The sequence below is a fragment of the Pinus tabuliformis genome, chromosome 9 (genome assembly GCF_031772625.1).
Source record: "Pinus tabuliformis cultivar Carrire ecotype Pingquan chromosome 9, CPIR1, whole genome shotgun sequence".
Lineage (NCBI taxonomy): Eukaryota > Viridiplantae > Streptophyta > Pinopsida > Pinales > Pinaceae > Pinus > Pinus tabuliformis.
The window spans coordinates 1,592,288,203-1,592,311,100 of NC_142307.1; positions in this window are offsets into that span (position 1 = coordinate 1,592,288,203).

The following is a 22,898-nucleotide window of genomic DNA, read 5'->3' on the forward strand; positions in this document are numbered from 1 at the left end:
TATCAGAGCTTTGGATTCTAGGGTTTCGCTGCTCCAAACAGGTCATCGTGGCATTTTCGCCATAACTTTTTTTTCTGCAACGTTTAAGAATCTAAACGAAAACCCATTTGAGACAAGATCGCACTGAAGCTCGGGTACGAATTTCAGAGATTTTCGTGCTATATTTTCGGAGATATGATCTGAGGAAGTTGGTCTTTTTGCAGACTCTTGAATTACATTCCAAACAAGTGACCTGAGAAAATAGTCATAACTTTTTCTCTGAGCATCGGATTGAAATTTCATAAGAAGGTACAGAAAGAGGACAAACTTTAGTTTCTTTTAGATATTTTTCAGAGCCAAAGGTCTAAATAGTGACATGTGTCACTTCATACAAGTTTTCTCTTCTGGAAAGTTCTATAATCAGGTCATCTTGGGAGATTGTGCATAACTCTTTCTTGGAGAATCCAAATTGGATCAGAATAGTGGCATTGGAAAGAGGGTATATAGGGCTACTATAGGTCACAATTTTAGAATTGAAAGATCCGAAAGTATATAGTTATAGTCGTTTCAAGATCGAGCTCCTAAAATCAAGAAAAAGCAAGATGAGGAAGTTTAATGGCAAGGATCCGGTAAATTGGTTACTTCAGATGGAGCAATATTTTGTTCTACATGTTGTACCACTGTTACAAAAGGTATGTATTACATCTTCATATTTAGAACCGGATCAATTTTTATGGTATGAAGGGCTTTTTTCTCATAAACAACTTGTTACGTGGTCAATTTTCATGGAGGAAATGGTAGCACATTATGAAGATACAAAGAGCAACACCTTCTTTAGAGCAACACCACAACAATTGGAAATAATAAAATGGCTTTATGACATAGTGGAAAGAAAAATTATGGAAACCAAGAAGCATACCCCTTACAACTATAAAGATGGAAGTGTTGTTTCTCCTAGCCTTCCACAACCTACAAGGGTTACACCACAACAATTGGAAGAAAAAGCAAAAAAAGGGATTTGTTACAATTGTGATAGCAAATGCACTAAAGGTCATAAGTGTGATGAGAACAAATTATTTTACATAGAATATGAAGAGGAGGGAGAAAAGGATCAAGAAACATCAAAAGAAGAGGATATACACCAGGACCCCACCCTAGAGCAAGAAGAAATGAATCAGACCATATCTTGTAAAGCATTGCCAAGAATTACCACTCCTCAAACTCTCAAGATAGAAGGACATATCAATAAGAAAAATGTGCAAGAAGTGAAAGATCACATCGAGAAAGAAGAAATAAATCCAACCATATCTTGTAAAGGATTGGAAGAAATTGCCACTCCTCAAACTCTAGAGATAGAAGGACATATCAAGAAGAAAAAAGTTCAAGCAGTGAAAGATCACATTGAGCATCAACAACAAGTTCTCCAGTTTTTAAAGGATAACACCACTTCGGTGCAAAATCAAACGAAACAACATGTAGATCAACATTGTAGTGAAAAATGTTTTGAAGTAGGTGATTGGGTATTTTTACTGCTACATCTCAAACAAGCTATTTATGATAAGGAAATGCTGGCAATACTACATGCACTTAAAAAATGGCGACCTTACCGAATGGGAAGACTCTTCAAGTATGAGGATGTGGAAGCGTTGTTTTGTACTATTTCTATTATCCAACTAGACTAGATAAATGAAGCAAGGGATGAATGGAAGAAGGACGAAGAAGTATGGCCACTATTTCAAAAGTTGCAAAAGATCCCAATTCAAACAATATTGCCAGAAATTGAAGAGGAAGGAAAAATCATATTGGAACCTAGAGCAGTCACAGAAACAAGAAGCCGACAACTACGAAATCGATCAATTTCAGAGTATCTCATCAAGTGGAAGAACTTACCTGCTGAAGATTCCACATGGGAAGACAAGAATTTTTTACAGAAGCATCAAGAACTACTCAAGCGTTGAGGACAACGCTTTCTGAAGGAGAGGGGCATGTTAGGCCCCTATACTACTAGTGTAACCCCTTATTGTTATTAGTACAACCCACTTATTATATTGATGTACCCATGTAGTGCCCATATTGTTACTATTGTGCCCCATAGAAGCCCACTATTGTTATTATTGTGCCCTTACATTATTATTGTTATGTCGGCTGTGATTATGTTATGACCCCTTAGACTCCTATATATAGAAAGGAGGTCTTTTCATTTGTATCATCCAATAATTGTTCATTTATGTAATGTAAAGGAGGTTTCCCCCTCGAAGAGGCTGAATTCTAAGGTGTTGATCTATCTTTTCTATCTTTTCTTGAGCTAGTTTCATAACATTCACCAACTCAAAATAGAAAAAAATATGAAAGGAACTACCCTCAACAATAGAAACTTTTCTTTTTTTGGTAAGGCACCACCATTGGTTTTTTTGGAACCTTGTACTAAATTTTTACATAATATTCTGCTTCCAGCTCTAGAGCTGAAATACTTACTGGAATAAGGTAAGGCATGAATAGAATATTTGGATAGCCTAAAACCTTGAGAGAGAAAAAAGAAGCATATTTTCATTGCTGAATTTGACTCCACTTACTTTTCCTGATACATTTCAAAGAATAAGGAACCTCTCCCAAGAACCAAAATCTATCTTTATTTCAACTTTATCATTAGTATCCCAATAAGCCATTTGCTCACAACCACTGAGTTCCAAATTCAGCAAGAATGTTGACGAGTTGGCAAATGGATTTCCAGAATGATGAATTCCAACGACAGGTACACGGATTGTACGACCATTAGTCACAGTGATGGGAGTCACATGAACATGGTCTGCAAAATGATCAGCTTGGGATGTAGCCCGAATTATAGCCAATGTGTTTGCTAGACAACGAACAACAGAATCAATAAGTTAGTGCAAGATGAGAATGTAGTCGAAAGGATTGTTTCATATGTTAAAAGACTTAACTGTCACATCTTAAAAAGAGTTTTCTTCACAAATAATTTAAGAATATACAACAATAGTGCTTCTCAAATCTGAACATACCAGGTTCATCAACAATTACTATGATCAATGATGGAATGCTACAAACAATAGGCAATTCAACTTTTGCAATAGCTGGTGATGGATGATCCTCTCCAATTAAGTTACCACATTTAAATGTAAGTGTCTATCCAAGCAAATGAAAACAAAAAAGGTGTTTTAGATATGTATCTTATGTCAATCTCATTATTTTGGAATTATTGTGAATATCCTGAATAAAATTTCTACTCAAGGATAAACAGTAAACATGAAGGACAATGTGGGTTGTATTATAAAACCTACAAAATTCCCCAAAGAATGGCATGAAATCCAGTGTAGTCTCCCTCCACCTTCTTTCAACTGAGTAATAACAATGCTCTCTTTCACCTGGGTTTTTCCATCATAAGAAACTACACTTGAAGACTCAACAAATTCTACCCCCTGCCTCCAATGCTCTGGTCCCCCATGCAGCAATATCCTCATCCCACTTCCAGGGACAAGAAATAGCTCATGCAAGCTTTCATGGTCTATGCCCTGGATATCAACCAAGGGTCTCTCAATCGAATCTACATCAAACTTGTATCCCCCAAAATAATTTCCATCCCCTTCCTATTGTACAATCAGTGGAGCATAAGCAACTATAGTCCATGAAACTTTCAAGGATATTGGATCATCTATATCATCATTTAATTCTTTGTTGATGCCAGTCAAATATGCATGTGATTTTTTCAATTATGATATCATCACGTAGGATGTTTTATTACAGAAAGTGGGGTAGTGAATGGAGTTTTGGATAATAAGTTGGGTAAATGCATTCCAAGTTTAAAGGCAACACCGGCTAAGTGCTTAGACTAAGCCTAGGTAAGACATGAATTTCTTTAATCTAACACCAGTGAAAAGACATGAATTTCTTTAATCTAACACCAGTGAAATCCTTGTGAGGACATTATTAGCCTTTGCCTTGATGGATTGCATCCAATTTTATTGATCACTTCAAAACAAATTTTGGTTTGCATAATAATTGCCTCAATATATTGATATACACACAATTATGAAATTAGAACTACAGTGGCAGAACCACTGTTTTTAATGCTTACCAACTACAGACTAAGCTTCATCTCTTTAGGAACACAAAAGTATGAATTTATAGAATTTCTACCATTGGATGTAGCCTCTCTGATTGATAGAAATAAAAACTAACTGCATTGAAACTGTAAGAAACTAAATGCATTGAAACTGTAAAAAACTAAATATAACTGTAACTGACCAACCCACTCAACCACCCACCCTCGCTCCCTACCTAAGGCAGGGACTAGCTGCTATGCAGCCCATCTTGTTATATTAGTTTTTAGTGTAAAATGATTATGTATTAAAAAATAGTAGAAAATTTCTCTTCCTTTGGTTCTCTTCTTAATCTTCACATAAATACACAACTAATTGTTTATTTATCAGATTCAGATCAACCTAGAATTTGTTATGTTCGTATGCTAATTTCAATTTTTGAACATGGACTATATATAAGATTAAATAGGCTTTATTGTGAACAGATATGACACTTACCCAACATATATCTCAAAACTAATATTTCCATGGTAGCCTGGAAATGACTCTACTCTTGCATTTGTAGGTGCTTCGGGGAATCAGGCAAGGCAAAGCAAGTGATAATGAAGAAATACTAAGAGTGCACACATTTCTATTTCAAGTATGAACTATATTTTTTTATTTTATTTCAGTAGGTAGCTCTCTTGGAAATGGTTGAGAAATGGTATAAAAATTTCCTTATAGGAATTTATTATTTTATTCTTAACAGGAAGAAGGATGGGTGGTTTGGTGTGCCTCCAAGAAATGATTAACTGCGCAGAAAAAAACTATTGATAGAGACTTCTCTGCAACTGCAACTTGTTATGAAGTCGATCAGAATGGTTCATTACCTAAATTAGATTCATTAGATATGAAGCTTCCTCGGGAACTAGATCAACAACAATTTGGATACCAATTGCAGCAATTCTCAGGCTGCAAATAGGAAATGGAGCCAACTCTAATTATGAAAGTGAGTAGTGGAGAAGATAACTTTCTAGGTCACCAATAGATTGAGAATTGGACTATATCATGCTGTCAGGACCTATGTCAATTTCCCATCTTTTGTAAAACCTTCATGAAGATAGGATTGGGAATCAATTGTAGATTCAAATGCATATGCATTATTACAATTCTTTGTTATCAAGGAAGCTAATTTCTATTATACAAGAGTCTTGAAATTATGGATTTAACAATTGGATATGAATTTAATTTCCACGATTTAATGTGATTCAAGCTTTCAATGTATATGTTAGATAGTAAACCCTCTTGTAGGATGGAGAAATCTAGAACATTTTTATTTTGCCTCATAATATGTATTATAATGAAGTTCCAACTGAGGATCATGCATGTTCAACTGACATGAGTGTATTTTAAGCAAATATAAGTGTGTTCCCTTATTAATTCTAGTGTTGCTTTCTAGAATTATTTTTTTCAGTTAGATTTAAAATGACTTTGCTATTAGCTTTAAAAATAATTGATTTTTTTATTTCTTTTATTTCTTTTATTAATTTTTTTTTTATTCTGTTGGTATCCATAAACAACATAGATTTAAGGTAATTAAAATCACTATTTGGGAACTTTGAACTTTGAACCGTGTCTATCATCTTTGTATGACATCCTAGTGTACCTTTATGGAGGAGGACTGCTGAGGCCTGGGCAAGACGGATCCGAAGGACGGTTCCGCTTAGAGCTAGAGGAATACTCAAGTTGTTGTTTTTCACATTTCATTTATCTTGCATCAATAAAGAAATGTTTTTCTATTCTTGATATTTATTATGTTTATGCATTAATCTATGTTATGATTTACATATGAAATCTTATGTTAATGCTCATTTTCTCACATGCTTATATGATTTAACACCTATATCATGAACATGCTTTTTATTACTGCTATTCTATATGATTTTCTTGGATAAGTTACAGGTTCTAAATGCATTGGAAGGAGTAGAAGGTTTGGGAATGCAAGATTGACATCAAATGTAGGACCTCCGAGTAATACCTCTTCTTATTACTTCAGTAGTTTAAGATTTTAGACTACTTGTCTCCATGTTTCTTTATGTTGTGTGCCCTCCTCTCTTTTGGAGTTTTCAACCCAAGACCCTAGCGTGTTTCCACCCGCAACAAGATTTGATTTGTATATTTCCCAGTTTTACAACCACTGCAAGGAGGCACCTGCATCGAGAATAGAAAGGGAGGAAGATAAATAAAAAAAGGGGCAGTAATCTCCTCCCTTGAAATTTGAGGTGTCTCATGATTCGCAAGAGTTGGGGGAGTGGAAAAAATAGGAGGTTCATGTTCACCATATGAAGAGACAAGAACCAAGCTCTCAAACTTGAGTTTCAAGAAATCTGAGTTTAAATCTCTTTTAGGAATTTCATAACAAAGGTGAAGGAATCGATTAGAAAAATCCTCAACTAATTCATCAACCTACACTCTTAAAATTTTGATTCTTCCCCAAACATATCGATAGTTATACTTATCGAAAGCTCTATGAAACTTCTTGGAAATTTGGTTGAGTGAATGGATAGAAGCAATGGGTAATGTATGACACCATATATTAATACAACCTTCGAATGTGAGTGTGAGTAATCTAACCATGAAACCTTTGGAGCGTATTTTTTTAGAAATAAAAAGATGGACAACTTGAAATAGAGGTTCATGAAAAGTTGATTTATCGACACCATCGAACTTAAATTCAGAGATGATATGAATAACTTCCATAAGGATGGTATAGCTAAGCTCTCTAGAAAAACATCTGGGGATTATGATTTGGGGAATATAGATTTTAAATAAGATATTCAAGCTAGACTCAATGTCCATAGCCTGTTGTCTCGCCCTCCTTCTAGCGCCATTTTTTGAGGGTGCAAGAAATTTGTCAACCAAGGGGATCTCCCTGATATGAAGTCCCAATTATACCTCACACCATTTGGTGTAGGAGTCCCATCTGGTATAAAGGCCCTGTTTCCAAATCCTTAAATATCTACATTAGCTCTAGCTGTTAGCACAGGAGAATGATGCATTGTTGTCTTCAAAAAGAAAGGGAGGTGTGCCTAGTGGGTGTGCAGTGAAACTGTATCGAGGTTCTTCTACTATAAAGGGGGTGAGAAAATTGAGCCTCTAAGTGACATTTAATAGTACCACCCAAGAAGAGACACACATGAATTAGAAGGACTCGTCTAACATCTAGTCGAATAGTCCACAATGGATACGATAGTCGTTACAACCAACAAACAAGGAAAGATATGTTTGACATCTAGCGGAATAGTCCACAATGGGTGTGATGATCGTTACAACCAACAAGCAAGGAATGATTTGTATAGTATCCCATAGAATAGTCCACAAGGACGAGAGAACGATAATAAATATTATAGTTCATTCTCAATAAGATGAGCACTAAAATAACTGAAATAGTTCAATTATCGTAGTACATGTGAAAGAAAACATGAAATACAAATGTCCACAGAATAGTCTTACAAACATTCATAGTCCATGCGTGAAGAATGCATTGGCCTTAAAAGGCTTATGTTATTAACAAAAAGTTACTAGACAAATATTTATATTGTACACCACTAGCCCCATTAGTGGGACATTAGAGCCACTCCTTGCTCCTCAAAGAACTAGTTGATATCTCTAATGCCTTGTGAGACGAGCCAAGGTGAAAATTCCTTTGCTTATACAATTATAGGGTATATATAACCTAGGAATGTTGTTTCCCCTTAGTGAGTCTTTGAATACCCTCACGACTATTCAACTTCCTATAACCTTTCAACTTACAAGGCTCTCCATATTCATGTGTTTCCTTTGGACTTCCACTTTACAATACATCCGAATATAATATACATGCTCCACAATGATGATGTCGCATATGACATCTCATGATAAGACATGACATGGTACTACTGATGTAAATTGCTTGGATGCTATGACAGTGTTAGGCCACTGTTGTTGTTGTGAGTGATGTTCTCTTGAGAATACTCTTGTCTTCCACCTCCTCATGGATTGGTGATAGGAGTCTTAAATGATCTCAAGTCTTGGGTTGTGTTCACGAGTTGGTGTCCCTTTTCTATTCCTTGATAGATCATATTGCATGCAAAACTACAAGAATATCCTTTGCATTTCTTCCTCATTCACCTCCTTCTTCATCATCCCTCTAGGTTCCTATATCTACAATTAAATCAGGACGAGACAACATCAGCCTAAAAACCTCCTAGCCTAAGATGGTGCATTTGACTTCAAAGAATGAGTTGGAATTGAGTTACAGGTCAAGGAAAGAGGCACAATGACTATGCATTGCATAGTCCCAGTAGTTAGGGATGAGGCTTGAGGTTTGGAACTATGAAATGCGAAGTTCAGGCTAGACTAAGGGGAATTATCTATACAATTTTGAGAGGCAGTGAGTTTGACTAAAGGAGGGGCCACTATGGAATATTCTATGGAGTTCTGGAGAGAAAGCTTGACTCAATTCTTTGCATTTTTTGGAGATAGTGGGTCAACATGAGGGGCGGACCACTGAAGGAATATTTTGTGTAGTTTTGGAAGGGAACACTGACTAATTAGATTGCCTAGTTCTTAAAGGGAAGGTTAGCCTTGAGCTCAGGAATTGCACAATGAAGTATTCTTGGGGGACAGGAACTATGCATTGCACAAATGAAGGGGTCAAGTTCATAGCCTATTGACTAGAAATTCACAATGCATAGTCTAGGTAGGGTGGGTGAAGCCAAGTTGAGGGGCCAAGGAGCTTCTTCAGAAAAGGCTAAATGTTGAACCAGTGAGATTGAAAAGTGAAGTGGTAAACCTTCAACTGTGTCCTAACACTTAGAATACTTGATGATTCAACAAAATTGATCACCCATGACACATGAACAACACTTCCACTTGTGTGTGACCTCTTCATGACCAGCTGCAACAAGTGAAACACCCAAGATAGACTTTATGACGACTGTGACAACACATTTTCGGCAGTGCTAAAATTTTTGTTAATGAGTGTGAAAAGTGTTTACATGGTTAGGAAAACTCATAAACACAAACATGAGCCCTTAGAACCACCAAAATGAGCTTATGCACAAAGTGCAACAGTTAGCATGGAAAACATGACATCTTTCTTATCTTGCAAAAGGGAGTGAAACATTTAGCGAAAACAAATGGAATGACTTTCATTGTTTGTGACCATACATGTCATTGAAGACATAATGATATGACAATGGTAAGTTTTCCTTCATACTACACTAAGAGGTGCATTTCAACTTCATTAAAGATGTGCTTTTTTTTCATACCTACTCTCCAAAGGGTTCTAAATCAGATGGAGTCTTCATGTGGTCATGATCTCTGATCTTCAGTCATACCTCAGGGTTCCTTGGTCTTTTTATCTAATGATTATCTTTTCTCCTCAACTCCTTAAGTGTGATCTAGCATGTCCTCCTTTTTCATCATCTTTCCATACTGTAAGAGAGTACTTGCATCTGTAACTCACTCATGACGAGACGACATCAATCTGAAAAACCCCTAGCCTAATATAGAGCACTTTGATTCATGAACTAGGTTGGGATTGAGTGAAAGGTTAGGGGAGAAGGCCTAGTGACTACTCAGTTATGCAGTTCACACAGCCAAGGTTCGAGCTTGATCACATAGATTGCATAGTGCACAACTCAGGCCAAATTAAGAGAAATTTTTGCACAGTGCCCACTAATGAAAACTTTTGTGGAGTTCTCATTGAGGGTAAAAATTACACAATTCAATTAGGAAGTGGATGTTGCAGGATAGGGCCATGGGATGAAAAACTGCATGGTTTTAGGAGGCAAGGGGGATTGGGCAACTGAGAGTCTTGAGAGACAACACTGCATAATTTCTAGAGGCAGAGAGCTCCAATGGAGGGAAGGACACTAGAGGAAGCATTTACATAGTTTTGGAGGCCAAGGAAGGTTATACTTTCTATGTGTTGTGCAGTTCTAATAGGAAAGGAAAATGATTGAAGGTTGTAGATTCGAAGTGCATAGTTTAGGGAGGCTAGATGAGGCTAGGTTGCTAGGAATCCTTTGGAATCTAGCCAAGTGTGGGATCAGTGGAACCAATGTTTGTAGTGATAGAACTATGACTGTGACCACACACTTAGACACTCAATGATACAAAATATATCATCCAAAACATATGAAACATACTTCTCTTGGTGCAAAAACTTTTTGGTAACTTACGACAAGTGTAGCTCTAACGATAGACCTTGTGAGGGTAATGACGACACCTGTGTAATGGTGTGTGAAACTTTGGAAATGAATGAGAAAAATGTCTATATGATGAGAAAAACTCACCTTCATAAATATTTCCCCTTGAAGCAAACCAAAACTCCCCTTTGCATGACAAGCGATAATTCCCATGCCCAAAAATGACACTTACTATATAAATGCAAAAGTGTGAATGACTCTTGATATCCGAGAATGGAGCTTGAAATCATCAACTGACCAATAAGTGACTAAGGATTAACCAATCATAGGATCCATAGTAGTCTCAAAAATTTGAATGTAGGCCAAAATTTTGGATGGTGTTGCAGTAGCTTTAATAGGATGAGGCAGAGAACATATCTCAAGGTATCCATGATAGAAATTTTATACTATTTTTTTATATAATTTTAGAGATATGATATGAGGAAGTTAGTGTTCCTAAATGATCCTAAAACATGCTTCAAATAGGTAAGTTTGGAATGTTTACTCTCTCTTTATAATATATTTCAGACTATGAAATTTGGATGAGATAGAGAATATATCTCTAGGTCCTTGTGGTAGAAATATCATAATCATATTTGCAAAAATGGATATGTGGGATGTTGTTCAAATTAATTCTTGGGAAGAAGCCAAAGGAAACAAGTTTTGGGAGAAGTAGACCCGACGAGGGAAGAATTAGTAGGTGGTGAAGGCATAAGTAATTAATAGGCCTAGTGAAGGTAAAAGAAACAAGAAAACTTGGTGAAAGTAGAAGATACTAACATACATTGTGAATAAGAAACCAAAATCAATGATGTAGTTTGGAGCCTATAAATATTTGTAGCAGTGGGGATTGGTGTCTCCTATACATGGTTCTTATATAACAATAAAGGGGAATGGTTTCTTTTTTAAGTTGGTTCCTACAAAGAAATGACGGTGATTGGTGTCTCCTATATGTTTGTTCCTACAAACTAATCTAGGGGATTGGTGTCTCCTATAGGTTGGTGTCTACAATATCTCTCTTATAAACAAGTTTTGTCATTTTCTTGTGTAAGGGTTTCCACATATATTTTGTGTTACTTGTTCAGTTCATAGGACTTTTGTTTTATGATGTTCAAATGTTTAATTATGTAAAAAATGTCATTTTCTTGATTCACACCCCCCTCTTAATATAATTGTGAATTTCAACAACTAGCGTCATTGCTTAAAAATTAGTTTAACCATTAGAGGGAAGATATCAAAGGAACCATGGTTAGTGTAGATGGATAATATCCAAACCAAGATCTAGTATTAGATGGATCAAATTATTTCCCTAGAGCATAAGGATGAGGGGATATATGATGTCTTTTGGTACTAATGCTTGGAATTCTATAGTAAATGGAAGGAAGGATGATAATAATAATGAATAAGTCGCGAGTGCCATATTGAGTAACCTATCAAAATCATATTCTTATAACATGATTCATTATGAAATAAAAAATCAAATGTTGAATGAGCTACAAATAATCTATGAGGAAGATGGAATTCACACCGCATATGAAATGAAGATGAGAAAATTAATCTTTAAAGGAAGTGGCCTCCAAAGATTCAAATAAGAAAGAAGAATTCAAATATTGTGGTTACCCAAACAATGTGTCAAATAAAAAATATTTTTAGTTTATCTCAAAAGGAACTAGCGGACTAAGGAAATTGTAGATACAATGATAAGTTAGTTGAAAGAAAAGGAAAGAAATTGTGAGAAAATATAAGTAGAGATTGTATCCCTAGGAAAGGATATAGAGAAGGAAAATTCTTAGTTGAATCTAAACTTAAATTTTGTAAAAGGGACTATATCAATAGATAAAATTATCAATTTCCATGGATATCCTCTTATTAAAACATACCTTGGGTATCATCAAATTTCCAAAGGAGAATCAAGATCAATGTCATCAGAACAAAAATCCAAAAAGGAACATGAAAGCTATGTTAACTTTATAAAAATATCTATCAATGAAAACATAAGTAGGAAATAAGGATAGCACTAGCATATATCTAATCCTAAAATGAAAGAAAGAAACATTAGGAAAGGATGTGAAGATTAGCTGGGAGCTCGGAATGGATTCACAAGAATAATATTTGCAAGAAGGGCTTTCACTTTCAAGTATCAAAATATCTTTTATGGCTAATGCTTCTCACGTAATAAATTTGGTTGCAAGGAAATAGATATTAGAGAATATATAAGAAATTAATATATGATGAATAGGTGTAGGGGATCATATAAGTCCTCAAGGAATGGTTGTGTGAATAACAATCCTAGAATTTTAAATGAGAATATTGTAAAAATTACAATTCATTTTCCCCTTTATTAGATCATGTTGAATGTTTCGAGTGCAATAATTTTGGGCACAAGGATAATGATTATAGAAGTAGTGATTGAGGCTTCCAAATAAACAAAAGGAAGAATTTATTTTCAGAGATAGAAATAAATGAACAACGGTATGGAGAAGGAAGCAAGAGGAGTAGGAAGAATGTGCTCTATCTCTATGTGTTCAAAACAAAAGATAGAAAATGGTATATATACAGTGGATATTGAAGGAATATGACAAGAGATAAAACCAAATCTCTCTCTGAAAGAATTCAAAGGTGGAAATGCCACTCTTGGAGGAAATAGATTATCTAGAATAATGCGCAAAGGAATTATTCTTGATAATAATAAAAAAGATAAAATTAATTATTTTTTCCCTATATGGAGGTGATGTATACAAGGAAATGTGTCTATTGGAGAGAACAAAAGTTAAGATACGAAAATAAGTTGCAAATCTTTAGTTTCTGAAGAAATTTTGTGACCCGAGGTTAATTTCCACATTATAATTAGGGTTTTTATTAATTATTGAGACAAAATTTTTTCACTTATTTCTAGCTTCTAATTTCCTATAAGAAGAAATTTCTCTCGACAATATTTCCTAAGAAATTTTTTTCCTGATGATGGATCCACCTATGGACCTAAAATGTAGACATTCTAGAAATTGACTTTGGTAAATCTGAGCCTCAAGGATGAAAATTACAACTATATAAATCTAAAATCTATTATTTTTTCCTTATACAGAGGGGATTTCTGGAAGGAATTGTGTCTATTGCAAAGAACCAAAATTAAGATACAAAATTAAGCTACAAATCTTCAATTTTTGAAGAAATATCATAACCCGAGTTGTATTCCCACATTTTAATTAAGGTTTTTATTAAATATTGAGCCAAAGCAATTCACTTATTTTTAGCTTCTCTCGGTACTATTTACTGAATAATTTTTTCCTAATGATGGATCCACCTATGGACCCAAAGCATAAACATTCCTATAAAATTACTATGTTAAATTTGAGCCTATAGAATGAAAATTACAACCATATGAATCTAAAATACATTATTGTTTCCCTATACGGAGAGGATGTATGGAAGGAAATGTGTCTATTAGAGAGAACTAGAATTAAGATACAAAAAGACACCTCAAATCTTCAATTTTTGAAGAAATGTCATAACCTGGGTTTAATTCCCACATTTTAATTAGGGTATTTATTAATTATTGAGCCCACATTTAGTCACTTACTTTCATCTTTTCATTTCCTACAAATTTGTTTTTCTCTCAGCACTATTTCCTCAAGAATTTGTTTCCTGATGATGGATCCACCTATGGACCCAAAACGTAGACATTCCTACCAATTAAGTGTGGTAAATCCGAGCCTCCAAAATGAAAAAAGAAGATAAAGTTGAAGATGTCTTTTTTGTTCAAGGTTTAAAGAAAAATATTCTAAGTTAAATTGTTGATAGAGGATATGAGGTCACATTTTATTCTAAAGGTTGTAGAATAAGGAAGGAAAGCTCTGGAGATTAGTTGTTAGGTCCCTATAATACTAGTGTATCCCCCTTATTGTTATTGTTATTATAGCTCCCTATTGTTATTATTGTGCTCATGTATCCCCCATGTTTTTATTGTTGTGCCTCATAGAAACCCACTATTGTTATTGTTGTGCCCTTACATTATTATTGTTATGTAGGCTCTAATTATATTGTGACCCCTTAGAATCCTATATATACCAAGGAGGTGTTATCATTTGTATCATCCAAGAATTTTTCATATATCTAATGTAAAGTAGGTTTCCCCCTTGAAGAGTATAATTTATAAGTCATTGATCTATCTTTTCTTATGTTTTGTCAGCTAGTTTTATAACATTTTCTATCAGAGATTTGGATTCTAATGTTTTTCTCCTTCAAATAGGTCATCGTGGTATTTTTGCTATAAATGTTTTTCATACAAGACTTAAGATTTTTAAATTTCAACAACATGGATTTGAAATCCTGTTGAAATTCATATAGAAATTTTAAACCTTGGTTTACTCTATTTTCTAAGATATCGTTCAAAGAAGTTACTATTTTTGTATACTCTTGAATTCAATCTCAAAAAGGTAACCTACAGAAAACTGACATAACTTTATCTATGAGCATTGGATTTGAATTTCATAAAATGTATCTAAAATTACAAAGACCATAGTTTCTTTTATATTAATTTAGAGCCGAAGGTTGAAACTGTGACATGTGGCATACCGTACAAGTTCACTCGACTGATCTAGTTCATAATGAGGCCATTGTGGGATATTTGGAATAACCTTATATTGAAGAATCCAATATTGCTCTGAATTGTGGAATTATAAAGAAGAATGAGAGTGATACTACAAGACCCAATTTCATACATTCGGAGGCCAAAAATTTAGTGATACAATAGTTCCAATATTGAGCTCCAAAAAGAAAGAAGAAAAAGGTGTGTGTGTGTTTTTTTTTTAAATTTCCTAAGTTTTATTTGAAGAAATCAGGCTGAAATCATTCATAGGGCATAGTAAAGCATGTATATCATTTTTTGGTTCAAATATCAAGATCTCATTACATCTGAGACTTTTAACTAGAAAATTTATTCATTATGGCAGAAAAATCAATTATATCTTTGTTTGAATTCCAAACTCAAGAAAAATATTCTTTTAGAATTGCACACCTCCCTCTTAGAAGAAGATTTTTAAAAAATACCATAAGGTCAAGAAGGAATTTATTTGGGATGACCTTAAATCCGATATTCAGAAGTTAGTGGGAGAATTTTTGGTTTCCTAACAAAATAAATTTTAGAGAATTAAGACCCGAGGTATCTTACAACCTTTATCCATTCCAATTAACCATTGAGGGGAGGTCTCAATGGATTTTATCATAGGTTTACCCAAGTCTTAAGGAAAGAGTGCCATCATGGTGGTAGTTGATAGAATTACCATGTATGTATACTTTTGTGCTTGATCTCATCCTTTGAAAATCAGTACAATTGCTACTGCATTTATGGAAATAATTCAAAAGCTACATGGAAACCCAAATATTATTGTAAGTGACAGAGATCCCATTTTCACAGGAAATTTTTGGAAGGAATTATTTTCTTGTCTTGGTACTCAATTAGTTTATAGATCATCTTACCATCCTCAATCTAATGGGAAAACTAAGATAGTGAACAAATGTTTGGAACAATATCTTCATTGCTTTGTATTTGATAAATAAACACAATGGGTCAAGTGGTTATCTCTAGTTGAATGGTTGTATAACACTTCCTTCCACACTACAACAAAAATGACCCCATTTATGGAACTTTATGGATATCATCCACAGTCCATCACATAATATTTAAGAGAAAATTCTAAGGTTCAAGTTGTGGAATATCACAACAAGTTCTCCAACTCTTAAAGGATAACCTCACTGTGGCACAAAATCATATGAAACAATAAGAAAATCAAAATCCTAGTGAAAAAAGTTTTGGTGTAGGTAGCTAGGAATGTTTATGACTACAACCATACAAACAAATGTCGTTGAAGAAATCTAAGAAGGATAATAAATTATCACCCAAGTACTATGATCCTTTCAAGGTGTTGCAAAAGATTGGTACTATGGCATACAAATTGGAGTTTCCTGCATCATCTGGACTACACCCATTTTTCCATGTTTCATGCTTAAAGAAGGTTATCAATGACAAGCTCCCAGCTCAAACAATGTTTCCAAAACTTGAAGAAGAAGGAAAAATCATATTTGAGCGTGAAGCAGTCACAAAAACAAGAACTTAACAACTACATATTTGATTAATTTTAGAGTATCTCATTAAGTGGAAGAACTTGCCCATTGAATATTCCACATGGGAGGATGAGAATTTTATACAGAAGCATCCATAACTACTCAAGTGTTGAGGGCACCACTTTTTTGAAAGAGAGGGGCATGTTAGTTCCTTATAATACTAGTGTATCCCCCTTATTGATATTGCTAGTGTAACTCCCTATTGTTATTATTGTGCCCATGTATCCCCCATGTTATTATTGTTGTGCCCCATAGAAGCCCATTATTCTTATTGTTGTGCCCTTACATTATTATTTTTATGTAGGCTCTAATTATAATATCACCCCTTAGACTTATATATATAACAAGGAGGTATTATCATTTGTATCATCCAATTTTTTTACATTTATGTCATGTAATGGAGGTTTCCCCCTTCAAGAGGATAATTTTTAAGTTGTTGATTGTAATATCCCTTCGTCGCTATAATATTGTTATGGTTAGAATAAGATACATTGGATAGAATGGCTCAAAAAGCCATGAAAAATATTGGAATAATTTTTTAAATGAATAATTTTTTACATGAATAGTTATTAATAAATAAATAGATGAGATTCATGTAATTGGGAATGACACACCTAGAAATGAGACTCTTTCCAAATAAAATTTTATTGGTAAATAAGATTGAGAAATTCTTTCATGATAAGAATTCTAGATGAAATTATAGATAAGCTTAATGGATGGGAGAGAAAAATCCATTAAGTTTCTTAGCTCGAGAAAGATGCTAAGATTGAATAAGCGTAAAGGCATCACGAGAGAGAAAGGCGAGATTTTATGGAAAAACCTATGCAAGTGGATAAAATAGATCCATAAAAGAGGGACGTTGCTAAAATAAACTTTATTATGAAAGAAATGTATTAAATACCTATTGAAGGGATCAACAAGGGGGGATCATTTGGCGAGAATTCTCATCTTGTGGGGAACTAGTGGTACAGTTCATAGTTGTGTGGTGAGTGGGTGCTCACGAAGTACAATTTGGTATAGTATTATTTATGCGATTAATTCTGGAAGTATTAGTGTATCTCTAAATCAAGTCATTACTTCTAAAGTGTATAAATTCTTCCATTACTTTAATGTGTACACATTTTTCTATGAACCTTCATAGTTGTGTGGTGAGTGGGTGCTCACGAAGTACAATTTGGTATAGTATTATTTATGCGATTAATTCTGGAAGTATTAGTGTATCTCTAAATCAAGTCATTACTTCTAAAGTGTATAAATTCTTCCATTACTTTAATGTGTACACATTTTTCTATGAACTTCGAGGATCATAGATTTTTGAAATTAACATCTAGATTATGTATATAGACTCTACAAGTGTTTTTAGTGTGTATGAATTCGGTGTTTTTCATTTAAACATGAGGAAGAATGTATGTGGGTATTAAGTGAAGATTTATATATATTTATACATTATAATCTCAAGGAAGTGGATATAGAAAATATAATATGTAGTAATGAATGTTACATTCATATGCGGGTATTATGAATGGTTTGATGACGGAATTTATTATGGTTAGATAGTGTGAACATAAATATAAGAATGAGAGAAAGAGTTAGTTAGTATAATTGTAATATTTCTACCTACAACAAATTTATTTCTCCTTTCAGTATGGAGAAGGTGTAACAGAAAATTTTCAATCTCGCACAGGACTAAAGCACCAAATAAGAATTTTTTAGGAAAAATATAATAGAATTGTTGTCATAAATTGGGTTGACAAGTGATCACATATCCGAGCACTATAGAGATTAATTAACCCTGGTATTTTATGGGAGAGAGAACAACTAGAGTAGGGATTAAGTATTGAAATCAATTAATGTGTTATGACTAACAACGACACTCAACCAGTATTGCACTAGATATTACCATGTGATGTATGGGGTATGTGATTCACTGTAATCTACGTGTTAACAGAAGTAATCCTTCTAAAGCTAAAATCCTCCTTGCAGTGAATTAAATAGAGAATTGGAAAATGAACTAAATACATAAGGTTTTATAAGGGAATATGATTTTAAATAGTTTGCATTCTCAAATAGTAAATTTCCTTATCAATTTTAACAAGAAGAATTAAGTAAAGGATAACATATGACGAGATAGAAAACTCAATAACTAGGCATGTACATAAATTTAATTTAAGAAGGAACAATATGTGATATGGAAATAATGCATGGAAGGAATGGAAGTATATATACATCATATTGACCTATATCTTGAAAAAAAAACAAGTGAAAAAAATTGAACGTCATAAACATAGGATTTCTATAAATCCTTAGTAAGCATGATGTGATTCTACAGGGTTCTAGAGAATGGAAATATATCTTGCCAAAACTAAAACATAGAAATTATAGAATGCCTCATTCAAAATATAAATAACATGCTTAGAATGAATGATCATGAGCCCTTCGTTAAGTAAAATCATGCTGGATATTACAGCAACCTAGAGGGTCTTCACAAGTCTGAAGGATGTTGGGAATAAAATTGGGAAGCAATATAAGTATATGATTAGTAACACTTGAACTAAGTAAAATCATGCTAGATATTACAACAACCTAGAGGGTCTTCACAAGTCTGAAGGATGTTGGGAATAAAATTGGGAAGAAATATAAGTATATGGGTAGTAACACTTGAACTAGAGTTGATAGAGAAGAAAGGGATGAAACTGTGAATTGTGGAACTTCTAAGGAAGTATTAACCTTATATGATTCATTATTATTGGGCCATGTAGTGAATTAAACTAATCTAGATACAATGAAAGTCTGGAAAGGTAGTAAAATCAAATATATGGATAGGCTCTGAGAGTATGCATTATATTCTTTACAGTTGCAGATGTTCCACTCAAACAAGAACTTTAATATATTTTACTTATATACTAAAAAGGAGTATACATTTCTAACACCTAAAAGCCAATTACAACAAGAAAGACATATGATAAGTAAACCCTTCAACTTCTAAGATAATATCAATAAGAATTCCATAACTGATAAGGGTAATGAGTACCCAAACCCACTTCAGACCATTATTACCAATAGGAATGGAAGAATGAATTAAATTTACACTCTTTGGAAAAAATCGATCACCACATAATTAATAACCATACTTTCATAGTCTGTAAGGAAAGACCAATTAATAAAAGAGAAAGGAGTATATTTTAAATGACATACGATTATTAAGAACCGCCCTATTGAGCTAGACTTCTTAAAAATAAAATTATACTAAGAACATATCCTTCACGATAAAATAATACAATTCATTCATAGAAGGTGATCACCTGACTATCCATATTATTTCAGTTCGATACAACCTACTTTACTCTGAAAATTGGGAGACGAAGGAATTTATGAAATAGAAGAATACATCTTCTGCAACCCTGGTAACACTATCTAATACCTAATTTCTTTTAATTATGAGACAACCTGGCTCACTAACCATAAGACTCTATTAAGGGTAGGCACATACCACCAACATGGAGGTGGGTATTAACGTCAGGAGATTTCGTCGAAAACCATGGGATGTATCTATTCAAAGCCTACCATGGGTGCAAGATGCATACCTTGAAAAAAAAACCATGATGAACAAAGTTAGAATTAGTTTAGAATTGAAGAAAACCACAAAAAATTGGAACAAATTAAAACCCTGGCCACAGAGTATCAGGTATTCTTACTTGAGTTAGTTGGTGATAGTCTCGTCCACTCTTGGGTGTAGCAGTACAGAGTGGTTTCTAAGGAAAACGTACTGGGAGATAAGATAAATCATAGATTTTATACTAAACAGAAAATTGTGCAAAGAATTTACACAAAGAAAAGAATAAGAAAATTGCCATAATTGGAAATCCCTTTAGAATACTAGAACGAATCTTTCTCACTTCCTTTGGTTAACCAAACAAATGGGTAATCTCAAGAATAGTCCTTTCGTAGGAAAGAAACAAAAATAAAATGAATTGGGGGGGCATAGCGCTTGACAATAAGGGAACAGGTTGGGAAACCCGTAATCTCACCTGAGGAAGGAACTAGGTGAGGTTTTTCCTTTAACTGTGTTACGCCTTGGTCACCATTCCCATGAAAAATACAAGCATAGATATTGCGTCAAGAATACCGTATGAAAGTAAGAGTAAGGGAAGAAAATAACTAAACCTTTAAACTCATGTGTAGATTACCTAGCTCCCTCTGGTACCCCGAGGCGGTGCACTGCCATGTCTTCTCTAGGTGCTTGTTGGAGGAGGAAAAGCTTCATTGAGGGTTCAACAACCTACAATTTTCCCACAGAGATTCCTTTCGAATATGGAAGAGAAGGGATTTAGAAATATTAGGGTTAAAAAAACACCCAACACCTTTGGATCAATGGGAAAAAATCCTAACCATCCATGTGTTGGATTATTGTGAAATGCCCATGTGAAAGGATGAGGAAATTCATGTTGGTGAGAAAATGTGGCATCATAAGACAAGGCACTCGATTTGGTTCATTAATTACACAGAAGTCATAAATGAAGTCTCGAGTTAGGGAAAAGGGAGAATGTATACATTTCACTAAAAAATGTAAAGTATCAGAAGTTAGGTGCAAGAAAAATAAGAAGGTTGAGATATAAAGTATTTAACTGAAGTGGTCACGTCTAGATATACTCATGCCTAGCCAATTTCATGCCATTATATACCTTACTTAATGGTATTGCATATAACACAATTAAGGCGGAAAAACAAGTAGGTTGATTTAGGAATTTAGAAATATACAACAATAACCTTGACATATCACTAGAGATAAACAAGTAAGGACACTTATAAGTTTAATAAAGGTTCCAAAAAATAAATCAATAGTTCTAACTTAGGTTGGATATTAATATTTTGTTGGATAAATATTTTCAATCACAGCTAGAATATATACATATAACCTATGTTGAAGTATGTTCTATTAAATAAAAATAAAAATAAAAATTTGGCTATGGAGGCTCATGACAGATGGTATCAAAGGCTTAGACTCAGCTTTTAGACCTAATGGACATAAAGGAGTATGGGTACATGTAAGGAAAATATGAGACATGTAGAGTTATCAATTCACCAGCAATAAAGATTGGTTACTATAGGAGACCATACTTCAAGCTTAGTTGTGAATCAAAATAAGATTAATAATGTACGTGCATGGAACACACATAGAAAGAGTAATATGTATTAAAATGGTTGTGCTAAATAATGTTAGCTTATACTAGTGGTTACATAACCAAAATGTTAAATTCGGGGATAAATAAGCATAAGGAAATATCTATTGATAATAAACACAACAACATGCTAGATATGATACTCTAGCCTTATAAAAAAAACTAAAGTTGAAAATTAGCATAATAATCTAATGTAAGAAACCATTCATTGAATGGTAAATTGAATATAACAAGGTTTTATGCGAGCCTATGACCAATCTGCCACTGCAAGACAAAAATGATTAATAGATAGATCAGACCTGAAAGAAAAATAGTGGTTACAACTAAAATATCTAAGATGAAAATGTTCAAGATCAAATGGATATGATGGGGAAAGGGGAAATATGAAATTATTTTATATATATTCATAGTATTATAGTAAAGGTTAAAGTTGTCATGGATACCTAGGCAGTATAATTATTGATTCAATTTTTTGTCTGTGGGTGTTGAGAACTTAAAATTTGTCACTTAAAGGGTGTCATATTTTATTGAGGAATTATAAATGTAGGGGAATCACTTTGTTATGAAATAACTTATTAAGGAGCACACATGTCATTATGAAAGTTTTGAAAGTGGTTATTCAAATTTGAGTCAAAATGACTATTGTGCAGAAAGATATAGTCCTCTTTTCTGATTGAAGGTTCTAGCTCCTCTTTATTTGGTAGGTGGAAGAATCCCATATGTTCTTCATACAATATGGCTTATCTAACTCTAAATGAATATGAATGTTGATCTTGACGAAAACATAACATGTGTCCCGAAAGGGAAACATGAGAAAGAAAATAAATTTCTATAGCGAGGCTGATATAGCTATAGAGGTGGATATGTTAGGCCGCTATACTACTAGTGTAACCCCTTATTGTTATTAGTATAACCCACTTATTATATTTATGTACCCATGTAGTGCCCATATTTTTATTATTGTGCCCCATAGAAGCCCACTATTGTTATTGTTGTGCCCTTACATTATTATTGTTATGTCGGCTCTGATTATGTTGTGACCCCTTAGACTCCTATATATAGAAAGGAGGTCTTTTCATTTGTATCATCCAAGAATTGTTCATTTATGTAATGTAAAGGAGGTTTCCCCCTCGAAGAGGCTGAATTCTAAGGCGTTGATATATCTTTTCTATCTCTTTCTTGAGCTTGTTTCATAACATTTGGTATCAGAGATTTGGATTCTAGGGTTTTGCTGCTCCAAACAGGTCATCGTGGAATTTTCGCTATAACTTCTTTTCTGCGACGTTTCAAAAGTTGCAAAAAAAACCCATTTGAGAAGAAATCACACTGAACCCTGAGTACGAATTTCA